This window comes from Dipodomys merriami, unplaced genomic scaffold (assembly GCF_024711535.1).
Source record: "Dipodomys merriami isolate MVZ:Mamm:240054 unplaced genomic scaffold, mDipMer1.0.p SCAF_39, whole genome shotgun sequence".
Taxonomy (NCBI): domain Eukaryota; kingdom Metazoa; phylum Chordata; class Mammalia; order Rodentia; family Heteromyidae; genus Dipodomys; species Dipodomys merriami.
The window spans coordinates 12,954,678-12,968,730 of NW_027205492.1; the positions used below are offsets into that span (position 1 = coordinate 12,954,678).

At 52.9% G+C, this 14,053-nt stretch overlaps 1 protein-coding gene across 1 annotated transcript in view; it reads left to right on the plus strand.

Moving 5' to 3' along the window:
• The first annotated feature begins 2,263 nt into the window (after window positions 1-2,263).
• Znf831 (zinc finger protein 831) overlaps window positions 2,264-14,053 on the plus strand; it is a 35,351-nt gene continuing 23,561 nt past the window's right edge. The window contains exon 1 of the mRNA XM_069990091.1: window positions 2,264-2,416. The gene's annotated coding sequence lies outside the window, so the exon portion shown is untranslated. The remainder of the gene's footprint in view (window positions 2,417-14,053) is intronic.

Sequence of the window (14,053 nt, forward strand, 5' to 3'; positions counted from 1 at the left end):
TTTCCATTTGTTGGTCTCTAATTACTGACCTGCACTGATTGTGGTATTGTAATTCTGCAGTTTTCTTCCTTAAAAGAAAATCCCCGGCTGGGCCAGACACGTCAGGGTTGCCAGCACAACTGCTCATCTCCTTCAGAGTGAAGGTCAACAAATAATTTCCAGCTTTGTGTCAAGTCTCTTTAATGGAGTCTATGAAATGCTCTAATTAGGAACCATTATCTGCTGCAGCTCTTGCCAGCTTTTTAAATCTTTTCTACACCCGCTTTGCCTTGCTCACAGAGAGTTTAAAGTTGCCTGATGTATTTAAGCAAGGCGAGGTGGTTCCTTTTGTTTCATGTATATGATACAATTTGGAGTATTTACAAGGTAGGCAACTCTCTTTCTCCTTTTGGTCAGAAGCAGGGGAGTTTTACTCTACTTTCCATCTGTTTCTATCTTGTCATGCAACAAGAAGACATCTAAATGACATGGAACTCTCCTCTCACCAAATGTGACACAATCACCTCCCAGGACGCACAGAATTCCCAATAGTGGGGCTTCTTTGCCTTCTGTGACCCCCGGGGCTGGATTCTCGGCCGTGGGTCTGTCCCCTACACTGGGAGGGGTTTTACAGATTGCCCGGTCTCTACCCACAGATACCAAGTCTAGGTGTGACAATCAAATGTCTCTGGACATTGTCCAAGGACCCTAGGGGGGAAACACACTGTTGATGGAAGCTCATGTGAAGCAGGGTTTGCCCCAGGCTCACGGTGGTGGCTGTGGCTGGAGGGGTCAGTCTCTCACTTGTGCCGATGGCCATGGCTGACCGCAGGCCCAGGGAAGGCTCCATGCTCTCCTCTCCTGTCCTGCCTCGCTGCTATTTTCCTCATGAGTCCCTCTGAGCTCTGGCACCGGTTCTGGGCACTTCTACCTTTCTACCTTCTTTGAGGGCCGATGCTGACATCACTTTTGGTCTTTACAGTGGGAAGCTGGGTCTATGGTATGGAAGGCCTGTGAGTCTCTACCAAGTGGCCCTGGAAGCTGGTTCCTACACAGCTCTAGGCCGTTCCAAGTCCTGGAGTGGAGAAGAGGAATTGGGAGATGCATAGGCCGGGATCCACAGGTTGGAGAAATCGAATCATCCCCATCTCAGCCCTGTTCATGAGCCAGTCTCCGGTTCATCGGAGAGTCGATACCCAGACCAGGCTGTCCCGCGGGGCTGAGCCGTGAGGCCTGCCTCACTTCCAGTGTCTGTCTTTCCTTGCTCTGCCTTGCTAGAAGGTATAGTTCAAATCACTTTGAGGAGGGGAGTGGGAGGTGGTATGAACATGTGTGTGTGTGTGTGTGTGTGTGTGTGTGTGTGTGTGTGTGTGTGTGTGCGCACGCACGCGCACGTGTTGTTATGATTGATAAGATAGGGTCTCCTTCCATCTAAGGTTTTACACGTTTTGAAAATGTTGGTTTTCACAAAGTAAATCAAGATTCTTATCATTTCTTTTTAATTACAGGACTTCTCAGAGCCTTTAGCGGTTAAGTGTTCTGAGATTATTCCAGACACAGGTCTCCCAAAGTAATTTGACTATGGGGCTCTTAATTTTTTTCTTTTCTTTTCCTAGGGCCATCTCACTGCACTGTTTGCAGAATGTTGTTGTTGTTGTTGTTTTGGCAAAATATTATCTAGACATGGAAGCCCACCTCACTCTACTTCACACTGGTTTCTTTGAGGCCAGAAAGGAAGAGAGGTCTTCCAAAATGGAACCCAGGCCTTCTTTGGTCAGATGGTTCTCAGGGGCTGGATTCTGAGCAAGACCTGGAGGAGAGAAAAATCTTCCTCAAAGTCCTGACTTTTCTCCAGGCGTGGGCACGCATGTCTCGTGGTCCTGACCTACCTGTGTGCAAGGTGGTGTCCTCCAGGGTGGAGTGGCTGGTAGAGTCGGGGCCCCGGGGAGGGGGGGTACGGGGGCGGGGGTGCAGTGCCCACCCTCCCCTCTGCTCTGGCAGCCCTCGGAGGAGAGAGGAAGGAGGAGGGCAGAGAGACGGGGAAGCAGAAGTTTCCATTTGCTTTTTTATCTGTTTGCGAATGTTCAGTGTAATGGTTTGAATCCTAGCCGTGAGCGGCTGCCGCCCACACAGAGCTGCGTGGAGCTGAGCTCCAGAGCACAAGCGTCTTCCCGCGTCGGCCATTACCCCGAACCACACCAGGGCAGGCTGCTCACCGCCCCCCTGGTGTCCTTCTGCCGCCCCCCCCGCCCCCGTCCCCCACCGCTCCCACCACCCTCCACACACACATTCTGTCTCTCCTTACATCTCCAGCACTCGCTTCTCTCTAGAGGAGGCATGAGGAGAAGGCAGAGATGCTCCTAGCCCTACCTCACCGGAGCCAGCAGCTGGCGGGAGAGCGCGGCAGGGCCCCTGCCTGTGGACTGACCACCCAAAGGTGAGAGGAGACTTTGTCATTTCTTTACGCACCTGGAGGTCTGGGAGGCGAGGCCGGGTGAAGGGGGCTTCCTCCTCAGGCCCGATCCGGTGCCTCTGAGAGGCTCCACGGAGCTGGCACCATGATGGCTCCCTCCCAACACACGCCGTTCTCTCCGACATCAGCCCCCACCCGGGGCCCCGCCCGAGGTCCAGACCCCAGGGGCTTCTGACCCCCTCTCCTCCACCCCCAGCACGGACTCCAGACCCCAGGTGTGGAGGAAGAGCCTGCCTCGGGCTTGACCTGTTGATTTCCACCCAAGGCTGCTGGCCCTTCCTCCCTGGAGAGAGAGTGGGGCTCAGTGACCCATACTCTGGGGGCCATGTGGAATGTGCTCCATCCAAGGGGCTTTGAGAAACCTGCTTCCCCAGTGGCCCGGTGCCCAGTCATCAGAAGCAAGCAGACCCAGCTGCCCAGCTAATCTGTACGAGGTAGGCTTCCTTCCGTGTAGAAATCAACACAGTTTAAAATAGATGGGACTGCAATCGGAAACGAAGCTATGGAGGTCTATGTGTGATGTAACAGGCAGAGACGCCCGCACGGACGCTATTCAGCACAAATTACATGACTTCCAACCACGGCAGCCAGGAAAAGACCTGATTTCCTTGCTTATGAAGCGTGTTTGGGGGTCAGAGGGCAGCCGAGTGGGGCCATCCCTTCCGGAAGGCTGAAACCTTTCAACAAGAAAGAGAGAAAGCAAAAGAAGAACAACAAAGATGGAGGGAGAGAGAGAGAAAGAAGGGGGGAAGGACCATAATATAACGTACATTTAGAAGAGGAGAGGAAAAAGGACTCCGAATTCAGTGTAGTCAGGGGATGAATCAGTTGGCAAGGCTCTATTTTTAGTTTCCAAGAGCTGCTGCTACATTTTGCCTGGCATGAATTAATGTCACAGGCATGTTCCTGGCATGAATTAATGTCACAGACATGTTCCATACTAGGGTTCTGAGGGCTCTGGAGTGCCATTCCAGCTTGGAAGCATGGATTCTCAATAAGGACTGTCCACCGTCCTTTAGGATCTGGTTTTGATACAAACAAGTGTCCAGAATGTTCTGCTCTCTGACCTTGTCCTCTCTGGCTGTATCTGTTCATCTCTTGGCTTCGGTCCTTGGATGTCTGGCCCTTGGCCAAGGGAGAATTGCAATTGTCATGTTTTATTTTTCAAAAAGGAGAGGTAGACAAGCTGAAGAGGTGGACAAGGGAAGTAAAAAGATATAGGGTCATGGCTTGGAATAAAAAAAAATGTCTTTGGGGGACAGCTTCCTACCCATCATGGGAAGAGGAATGTGCCTTTCAGCCTCCACACAAAGCTGGCTCAGAACCAGGGGCCATCTTCTGCTAGAGACTAGAAGGAGTAGAGTAGTCTAGCTGGGACTCCTGAAGCAATGGGGTCGTTCGGATGGAAGCCCACGGTACCTAAAAGGTGTGTTCATACCCCAGAGGGGAGGCCATCCTCCCTCTGGCCTGTGGGGCCAGAGCGGGTGCTAGCATGCACTTGGTGCCTTGCTCTCTGAGGTGAGGACAGAGGATGGTGGCCAGCCTGAGTGGGAAGCAAAAGGAGAAGCAGAAGGCCAAGTAGTGTCCACCTCTGGGACGGCTCCTTTTATGAGTTGAAGCCACGATTAGTCAATGAGTCAGCATGGCTATGTCATGGCCCCTATTCGAAGAGCCCTCTCTACACTCTCTTAGGCGATAGAGAACATTCAACTACTTCAGAGTTGGCCTGGGCCAGTGATATTGATGGGTGTGTTAGAACTTCCTGTGGCGCCAGTGTCCTGTCTTCATCAGCACAGATGGAGTTTCCGGTTGGCTCATGCCAGCCGGGGATCTCTTCATAGCAGGCTGGGAGAGTTCCCACCATGCCTTGCGGCAGGGGACTGGCCCTATTGTTACTGTTGACTATAGAAACTCAAAGAGGAGCTCCAGTGGCTGGACAAAGTTGATTTTCAGGTCCTTGAGAACTTCCCACCCCGAGTCTCTGACATGCTTAAGAAGAGAGGTAGAACAGAGGATATGAGTCAGCAGGGCACTGACAGTGGGACTTGAGTCATGACGCTTAGCTCCAGCCTTGTACTTTGGCAGCGAGGTGAGGGATTCTGAGCCCACACATCTCACAGCCAAGGGCCTGGGTTGAGGTCCACCTGCCTGACCGGTCCCCCATTCCCCACCTCCGTCTCCAGAGCATTTACAGCTGGGAGAAGGGTACAGCTGGGGAGATGTGGGTGAAGAACCCTCGTGTCCACATGTCCCCAGGGGTGGGCTGTTTTCATTGTCCAGGACCGGCCTTCTGGCATGGCTCCATCTGTAGCCACAGATCTATAGGCTGGGCTCCCACCTGGGCCGGTTAGACAGGCGAGGGGCTTTTAGACTGCTGGTCCTCTGGAATCTAACCATCACCGGCCACTGGAAAGCCAATAGAAACTGCACCTCTCCCCCCCACTTCTCTGGGTGGGTCACTAGTGTTTCTTGCACGCAAGGTCAGGACACACCAGACTGGATGTCCTCATCACTGGGTTGGCTTCAGTGGAAATCAGAATTCCCAGGAAAGGAAGGCCTATGGTGGCCTTTGGCTGGCTGGTGCCTTCTGGGGCGAAGCTGTCCTAGCACCACTTTACAGAGCAAGAAGTGGAGGCTTACATGTTTTAATTTTGTGTTTTACCTCAAAATATGCACAAAATGTTATAGTACACTCCCTAATATGGCCACTGATTCTACTATCAGATTTAACTCCCTAAACTTCTGGAGGAAAAAAACCATGGAAGAGGCTTGCTTCCTGACAGCACCCAGGGACCGCGGCCCTCCGCCCGCAGGCCAGGCTCCCTTGCCCAGTGTGCAGAGCTCAGGCCGGGCAGAGTTCTTCCTACAATCTCCCGAGGCTCTCCCGACCCTCCAAGGCTCTCTCCTGAGCCTGGCACTGACTATCACCCGTTTGTGAATGGCACGGCGGGGCTTGAGACCGGAGGCTGAGCTGCGTTCCACCCTGCAAGGTCCCCAGCTCAGGTAAAGAGTCTGGCCGGGCTGTTGTCCTATTGCCTTCCGCCATTGCAGGCCAGATGAGTGGCAATCCATCCATGGTTGGATGAGTGGCAGTAATGTGCTGGTAGAACTGGCTGGGCCTTTGGGCCGCGCCTGCTGCTGTGGTTTCCCACCCAGGGCCGGTGGGGTTTTCAGGCTCACAGTGGCCAGGCTTTCTATGAGGTCCTCAAAGCCAGAGTCCCCCTCCCACTTCAGTAGCGAACTAGGCTGGGTCACAGGGCCCCCTGCCACGGTCTGCCTTTTCCTCTTGATCCACTGTGGGCCTCACATCCTGACAGAAGCCCTAGAAACGGGCTGTGTTGATGAAAACACACATGCCCTTTGCCACAGGAAGCCAGGCCTCACGTTTGTAGCGATAACCACGGAGCTCCTCACAGAAACCAGAGGAACAGCGTTGAGACTCGCACCTAACTTAGGAAGCCCAGGGTCGCTGTCCCTCTCCCTTCCCCCAGTGACGATCACATGTGCCTCCTGTCCTTCCTGGACATTTAGGAAAAAGACAGACCGTACTCTTGAGGTGAGGAAGAGCCATGAGGAAACAGGGTATTAGTAATGGCAGTGGGTCTCGGAGGGTCGCGAGGAGGGTGGTCAGACCAAGGACAGAACTCCCAGGGAACATTTAAATTTCAGTTTGACCATGATGCTTCATCGACATAAAAAGATGAAGCAGGACATCAGGACATATTTGTCCTAAAGTATTATTACTTGCTTCTCTCTGGAAGCTCAAATTTCACCAGACGTCCTCTATTTTTTATACATCAGAATGCCTAATGGCTGCGGCCTGCAGGGTTCCATCTCCACCCAACCCTTTAATGAGAATCAACAGCCCACAATGCGCCAGCCATGTGCAGCCCTGGCCACAGGCTAACATTCAATACGTGAGGAGTTGGTCAATGGAGGCGCTGTGTTACTTGTTGTCTAGAGGAGAAACTGAGGCCCGGGGTGAGGTTGGTGTGAATAGCTAGACTGCTCTGCCAGCTCCTGGCCTGCCCCCTGGCATAGTACTCGCTGGCAGTGGGTGGCACAGCAGTGAGACCTACAGAGGAACATTAATAACAGGTTAGCTTGGAAGAGCTCCGTGCAGAGATGGGGAGGGCTGTGTCACACATGCAAATTATATGCAAATATACTTGTCCCACCTGGCAGGCTCACCTACTGGGTGGGAGACCCCCAAGGTTAGCCTCCAGCCGTCTGTGGGGTTCTAGCAGGGGTGTGGGGCGTAGGCTGAATGCTTCTGGGCCCTGGGAGGCCCGAGTTCCGCTGCACGTGGGCTGGGGAGAAGGCACACATGCGTTCTCTCGGTGTGGATGCCGACGTGAAGGGCGGGTGTGGAGGTGGGTGCATGAGGGGGCGGGGCGTGCTGGTGTGTGCGTGACTGCCACCGTGATCGTGGGATCAGCAGGCCACGTGGCTCCCATCTCCCAGGATAACCTCCCCCTCCATCCAGCCCTTCTCTCAGCACCCCCTTTTTCTGGGTGTGCTCCCTGTGGAGAGTCTCAAGGACTGGAGATGTTTTAGAATAGTCTCACCACAGCACTGTGCTGCTAGAATTGACTGGGTGCTTGTGACAGACCTAGCCCTGGGTGAGCCGCGTGAGCTCCTTTCTGCGAGTCGAGTTTGCGCTGCCCTGATGTACAGACTGCATGCTGGGCCTCGCCGAGGTGAAGTCACCTGCCCACCAACTACCGAGACGCTGAACGGAAGCCATGGCCAGCCCCGTGGTGTGGTTGGGCAAACATTGTAGTGGGGACTGAAGTGCAGTCCCGGAGCTTGGCCGTGGACTTCTTAAAGAGGGAGCCCTGTATTGGAAAGTTCTCTCTGGGGACGTGTAGCAGTTGTGATTGGGATGGCTTGGGATTTAGGCTTTTGGAATGAGCAGGTTTGGCCTCCATGGTGGGTGCAAGTGACATCACGTGCTGGGAGACGTTCCCTAAGGCAGGAGGGTGGGGTCACGGGGCAACACGGAGGGCGGCCACCCGGCCTTCCCGCCCAGTGGCGTGAGGACAGTGTCTGCTGACGGTGGCTTTGGTGCTCGGTTGAGCTCACTGGAGGAGAGCCTAGGCTCATGGCTGCCTGGCCGCTCCCTGCCTCCACTCTGGTCGGCTTCCTTTTCTCATCTGTGAAATGGTCTTCCCTCACATAACCCTTGGCCTTCCCATCGGCACAGAGCCAGGTGATAATAACGATTAGCACAGCCATTAAAAGTGGAGATAACTCTCACCCTTAACGGTCTTAGAGTTTAGTGAACTAAACTAGATCCATTGCATCAGAGAGATTATGTCACAAGGGTTCAGGCCTTGGGAGGGTGCTTCTAGCTGAGGAGTGGATTCTGGAGGCCTCTGTTGATGAGGCTGCCTCTTGGTTCATTCGCCGTGGGAAGTATGTAGGCTTAGCTATGTGGATCAAGGAAGAGGAGAAAGCTAGGCTAACAGGACAGATAAGCCAAGTGCACTGCTCAGTTTGGCTGGGAGACCATCCACCTACTCACTCACCCATCCATCCACCCACCTACCTAACATCTACCCATCCATTGTCCATGCATCTAATAGATGCACCCATTGGTCACGTCTGACCATGAACATGAATCCAGGTGAACAAGATAGAAAGTTTCTTGCCCTTATGGGAACAGCATTACTAACCAAGTGATGATTATATATATCCTAATTTAGCACTGTGATGGCTGGGTGGGGTCTGGGCAGTGCATCTGAGGAGCTTTGTTGATGAGCTGATGATGGAAAGGTCAGTAGGAGGCCATGTAGAGTGGACAGTGAAGTGTGGCCATGTGTGTGGCTCTCTGGGGACCCTGACATAGACAGGCGTTTGAGGTGCTGTGGTGCCAGGGTCTGGGTTCTGGATGACAAGAGGTGGGGCTGGGGAGGTGGGCAGGCATCTGCCTGCATTTGAGGTCCCGGGGAATCACTGGAACCTGGGGGCCAGATGTTCACTTTATCCCAAGAGCAACAGGGCTGTGGGCAGGTCGTGAGCGGAGTAGTACTTTGGTGGTTGTGAAGACCCCTTGGCGTTGGTGGAACGTGGTTTTGTGTGGTATGAGGGGCAAGGATGTACACTTTGACCAGAATCCCGTTGGCTACCTGTCCCATCCCCTGCCTCAGGTCCCCCGGAGCTTGGTAGACATGTCTCTGACAGTCCCTGGTTCTGAGCCCTGTGGCCTGCCTGGCTTCACACCACCCTTGCTTCAGAGAACATGTGCATGGGCTGCGGCCTCCAGGCTCCAAGCTCTTCACATCAGAGCCAATCCCTGAGGAGTGGACCCAAAGAGAACAAAAAGGAGTCCACAAGATAGTGTGCCTGAGACCCAGCGCCTTGCTTTCGAGAAGGTCAGGGCCTGATTTCTATCTGGCCCTCCTCGCTGGGCTGGACACCTCCTCATGAGGTGGACCCCGGGGGACAGCAAGCAGTGTGTTGCTCCACCGCCAAAGACTGGAGGCCAAGGCATCCAAGGTGAAGGGCGTAATTGTGTGGGACTGCCCGGGCCATCTGAGTCTCCCACAGCCAAGACCTGACTGCAAGGCTGCAAGTGCTCGCTTGACTGTCCCAGGGGGCATCAGCACACCCCAGGAAGGGAGAAGCTGCCGAGTGGACAGCAAGCTGAACTCCAGCAGGTCAAGGACAGGGTGTGAAGAGGTTTTGGCCAGCGTGGGCTTAGGGAAGGAGTGACCAGCACGCTGCTGCTTTGGTGCCGCAGTGAACTTGGTTTTTGAAAAAGCCACAAGCAGATTTGCTTCCCCAGCATAGCACTGACAATTGCTTACCAAGTCCCTGCTTGGTAGAGCTACACGAAGAAAGTTCGATTATTGTCTACTTTGTCGAGGAGTGCATGGCCTGGCGAGGAGACTACAGCACACACTAGTGTCTCCAGTGCATATCCTGTGGTCTCGAGGGGTGCGGAAGGTGTGGGACTCTGGGCCTGGAGATGCATGAGGCCCCCCCCACTTACAAAGGGTGGAACTTTTAGAGCAGGGCCGGATCTGGTTCCCCCGCCTGCCCCCACCCCACGCCAGGGCGAGGAAACAGATGCATCTAGAAACTGGCTTTTCTCCAAGGACACACACATACATTCCACACGTAGTGAATCCCATAGAACAAGGGCCTGACCCCAACAGAAACGGGCCTCCCAGGGGCCAGCTCTGCCTTTTTCTAAACAGCAGATTCAGAGGCAGCAAAGAGAAGCCATTTTATAACTCAGGTTCTTCACTTGTGAAATAGCATGGCCACACTCAGTAACCTCCTCCCCAAGTTCTTCCTCTCCTTCCTTCCTTCCTTCCTTCCTTCCTTCCTTCCTTCCTTCCTTCCTTCCTTCCTTCCTTGTTTTGTGTGTGTGTGTGTGTGTGTATGTGTGTGTGTGTGTGTATGTGTGTGTGTGTGTGTGTGTATGTGTCCACACGTGTACTCTCCAAATCTGGACCTTGAACTCAGGGCCTGGGGTGCCACCCCTGAGCTTTTTGTGTTCAAAGCTAGCACTGTACTACTTAGGCTACAGCTCTACTTTTGGCTTTTTGGGTATTTCGTTGGAGATAAGAATCTCATAGACTTTCCTTCCCTGGCTATCTAGAATTATAATTCTCAGATCACAGCTTCTTGAGTAGCTAGGATTACAGGTGGAGCTACTAACTCCTTTCTATACCCATCCATGTTTGTCTCATCATGCAACAACCCTAACATTCCTGTTCTTCAAACTCCAACCTCCTGTTTTGAGGCCTTCCTGGCAGGCCTTCCCCTGGGAGACAGCTTTTCCTCTGGTCTGAGAAGCCCTGTGTCCCTTGTGTCCCTTGTGTCTGCTGGCTTCGTGCTCAGCGGCCCTCCTTGCTGTACCCTGCAGGCTCCAGACCTCTGCCCTGCCTGCTCCGTGTGCCTGTTCCCTTTGTCCTCTGATGGGAAGAACCACGTGCCCTTCGACTCCCATCATGCATTACAGCTATTTTTCTTGCTTCAATCCAAAACAGTGTACCTCATGTCTGCCGTTGTGGAGCTGTGGGCCCGCACCACTGAGGCCCTGCCTGCTCTCCCTGGCCTAGGGCCTCAAGTGAAGCCTGGAACAGGTTGGTGCTTGAGCAACTTTGGTTGAGCCAATGAGTAACTGTTGAGTGCAATTTTCCCAACACCTGGAGAGCTCTTGCCGTCTTCTCTCATGGTTTCTTTTGGTTGGACTCTGCTTGTTTGGCCTTTGTCATTGTTTTCCTCTCCAATTGCCTCATTGTGCACCACACAAAAGATGATGGAACAGTCACACAAAGACAAAGCCTGCTCAGGCAGGAGGAAGGGAAGGACAGATTGGACAAAGCCAGAACCTTTTTTTAGCAGACAGGAAGGCAGGCGAAGCTTGGCACACGGAGCTGATGTTTCTGTCTTTGCACACCTGTGCAGATCGCCGCACTCGTGCATGTGTGCTCAGAACACGCTGACACGAGCAGCCGGGAAGCAGTGGTGTGGCCGACCGCAGGGGTCTGGCAGGAGGTGGGTCGGGGGCGACTTCCACCGTGCTCATCAGCAGGTCCACTTCCCTCATGGTGTGATCTCTAAAGGAAGGGGGTGGCAAATTGGTTTCAGTTCCTGGCTAAATCTTACTGGGAAGGACCGCCTGGCCAGTCTGGGCAGGGGGCTTTGGAAGCCCTGCTTGGGGGTGGGGGAGTGACAATAGTGGTAGGGACATGCGTGCTGGGGGCTGGGAGGGAGGGGCGCTGTGCTGTACTTGACCTCGCTTGACCAGGTGAACCCAAGTGCCACCGGCTCCTGAGTCCAGGAGCCTCTCATCCTCCGGAAACGGGAGGAGATGAATCCGGGATCCTGAAGGGAGGGAGAATTCCCTGAACGGGAATGTCTGGTCTTGGAGGATGCTGAAAGGCCTCCTGCTCCATGCTAAGTGACAGCTGACCAAGAAGAGAACCGGCAAGTTCTTCCCTCGCCCTGGTGCTCAACCGAGAGGAAAGCCCCAGTACCGAGTAGCAAGTCTGGCAAAAATCTGTCCATGCATGATACGCACAGCGGCACGCTTGCAAGATAAGTGCACACTCGTGAAACCTTCACTGCCACCAAGGCGGTTGGCATAGCTGTCACTTCCCAGCATTTCCTCTGGCCTCCGTTGTCATTTTTTAAAATTACTCGTGATACGAAAAGTTAGCTTAAGACCCCCTCCTCTGAGAACATTGTTTTGTTAGCAGTGGGCAGCATGCTGTGTACTAGACTTCCAGATTGTATTCATCTTGCAAAACTGAAACCTGATACCCACTGCCCACCACCTCCCCGCCACACCTTCCTGAGCCCTGCTTCTCAGGATCTGTTCTCTACTCAGCCTTTCTGTGCCTGGCCTACTTTGCTTACTGTGATGTCCATGTTATAGGAAAGGCAAATGTTTCTTCTGTTTTTTAAAGGCTGGGTAAATACGGTGGCCTAGGAAAATGGAAGAAGAAAATAGAAATAAAAACAAGTCCTAGTGGAGGCAGGCTGGAGATCCCTGGTACTCAGGAAAGAGTTGGACTGTTGTCACATGAGCTTATACTGTATCATGGGGATGCCATTTTGAACTCTGGCTTTGGGGTCAAATTGGGTGGCTTATGGTTTGAGCTCTGCCATCTGCCAAAGAGGATTTGAGGGGACTTAAGAGGACGAACACACTCAGAGGATAGACAGTTGGATATAAAGCCAGAGGAGAGACCAGAGGCCATTAAGAAAAAGAAAGGGTCAAAGCCCCAGGAAGGGCTAGGGTCTCCAAAGCCAGCTTGGATTCAAGGAACAGAGATCATTTGGTTTCACAAGGACAAACACATTCTTGACTTGGAGAAGCAGCTGGCAGATGCCAATATACAAATCTGTGTCTAATCTGTTTATTGAAATGTTTAAACATATTGTTTTTGTAAGTATATCCACCAGACCCTGGCTGGCCAGCACCCCTGGCCCCCAACCTCCCCTCAGGATGGGCGTGGCAAGGTCTCAGCCCTACACTCCCCATTCTGAGCGGCGGAGCCTTCTTGTAAGGCAAGGAGAAGTGAGCAGAAGCTTCATAGAGAGAAACTTTGGAGGAGGAAGAGGGGACAGCTAGCTTTTCTTGTTATAATTGAAATGTCAGACTTTTCCTTGGTGATGTAAAAAAAAAATTAATCTACAAAAACTGTAGGTGCTAGCAACCAACTCCGTTCAGGTGCTGGGAACAATTTCGGTTTTACACTATATGATTGAAAGTCCGAGAGCTGGGAACTCAGGAGCTCACCACAGCTTCTTGAATTGGGACACAAGATGCCAGTCCTTTCCCGGCCTTTCCTGCTGTCATGGGCCACGTGTGTGCCAGGCGGTGATGCCCGAGGGGTGGTTTGGGCAGAAGGCAATTTCCTTAGGAGAAGGCTGGTGGCTGGACACGGAGAGGCCATGGTCCTATCCCCCAGCGCACAATGACAGCCTGGTGGAAGCACTCCGTGGCTCGACAGCACCGCCTGGGTCAGCATGACAGGAATGGTTCCAGAAGGGTCCAGGGGACATGCGTTTCCAAACAGCCCTGGCCCCATGGGAGAAGGGACGAGGCAGCAGGTCAAGGGAGGTAGGGGGCAGCTGGGGGAAACTGGCTTGCCAGTCAGAAGGACATGGTCTTGGCACAGATGTGGCTGCTCTGTGCCCACTGAGCCACTGGTGACGGCCACACGGCCCCTCCGTCTTTCTTCTTCCCCTCTCAGCGGTCCCCAGAGGGCTTTGGCTGGGGACACCAACCCAGACACAGACGACTTCGTTGCTCAATGCAGCGGAATATTCAGCTCCGCAATGCCTGGCATTTCCCCGGGGCTGGTATGCAAGCCCCCGGGAGACCTCGGCGTGTTTATTTTCCTTCGTTCACTTTTTACCTTCTTTCTTTAAGAGGAACTGTGTGCTCTTGTTTTTCTTCTAATCAACTTTGAAAGCAATTTAGATCTATGGAGAGATTGGGAAATTAGCGCCAGAGTCTCCTCTGTCCCTTTTACCTGGTGACACGCAACGTGACTTTGACCACGCTTGGGAGACACATGGAGAATATTCCTCTAAGCCAAAACTTAGACTTTGGTGTGCCTTTTGTCAGCTGTCCTCAGCTGTCCCTGGATATTCCCAGATGTCCCCAGCTGTCCCCTTCTCTTCTCCAGCCAAGCTAGGATTACTGGAATTTTTTGATATAACTTTGTAGATGAAGTATAATATTTAGGAAGCAACTAATACATATAAAAACATGGGTATCCTATCAACTAGTATTGTAGCATGAGGTGGATTAGATCATAAAGCGTATCTATTTGAAAAAAAAAAACATGTCATAGATGTGAGTAAAGGTGGCATGCAGGACTGAGTGGTGTCACAGACCCACAGGGCAGTCAGGGCCTGCTAATACCGCCTGATGGCTGAGGAGCCCAGTCCTGGTGGGACAGGATGGGGATTCAGAGCCCCACACTCATCTGTGTTTCATGAGCACTTCTTTCCTGGTTTGGGAGCTGCAGAAGGAAGGAAAGAAGGAAGGAAGGAAGGAGGCGGAGAGAAGAGAAACTCTTAGTAGGAATAAAGTTTTCATTTCAATTATTCTGCTGATCCTTGACC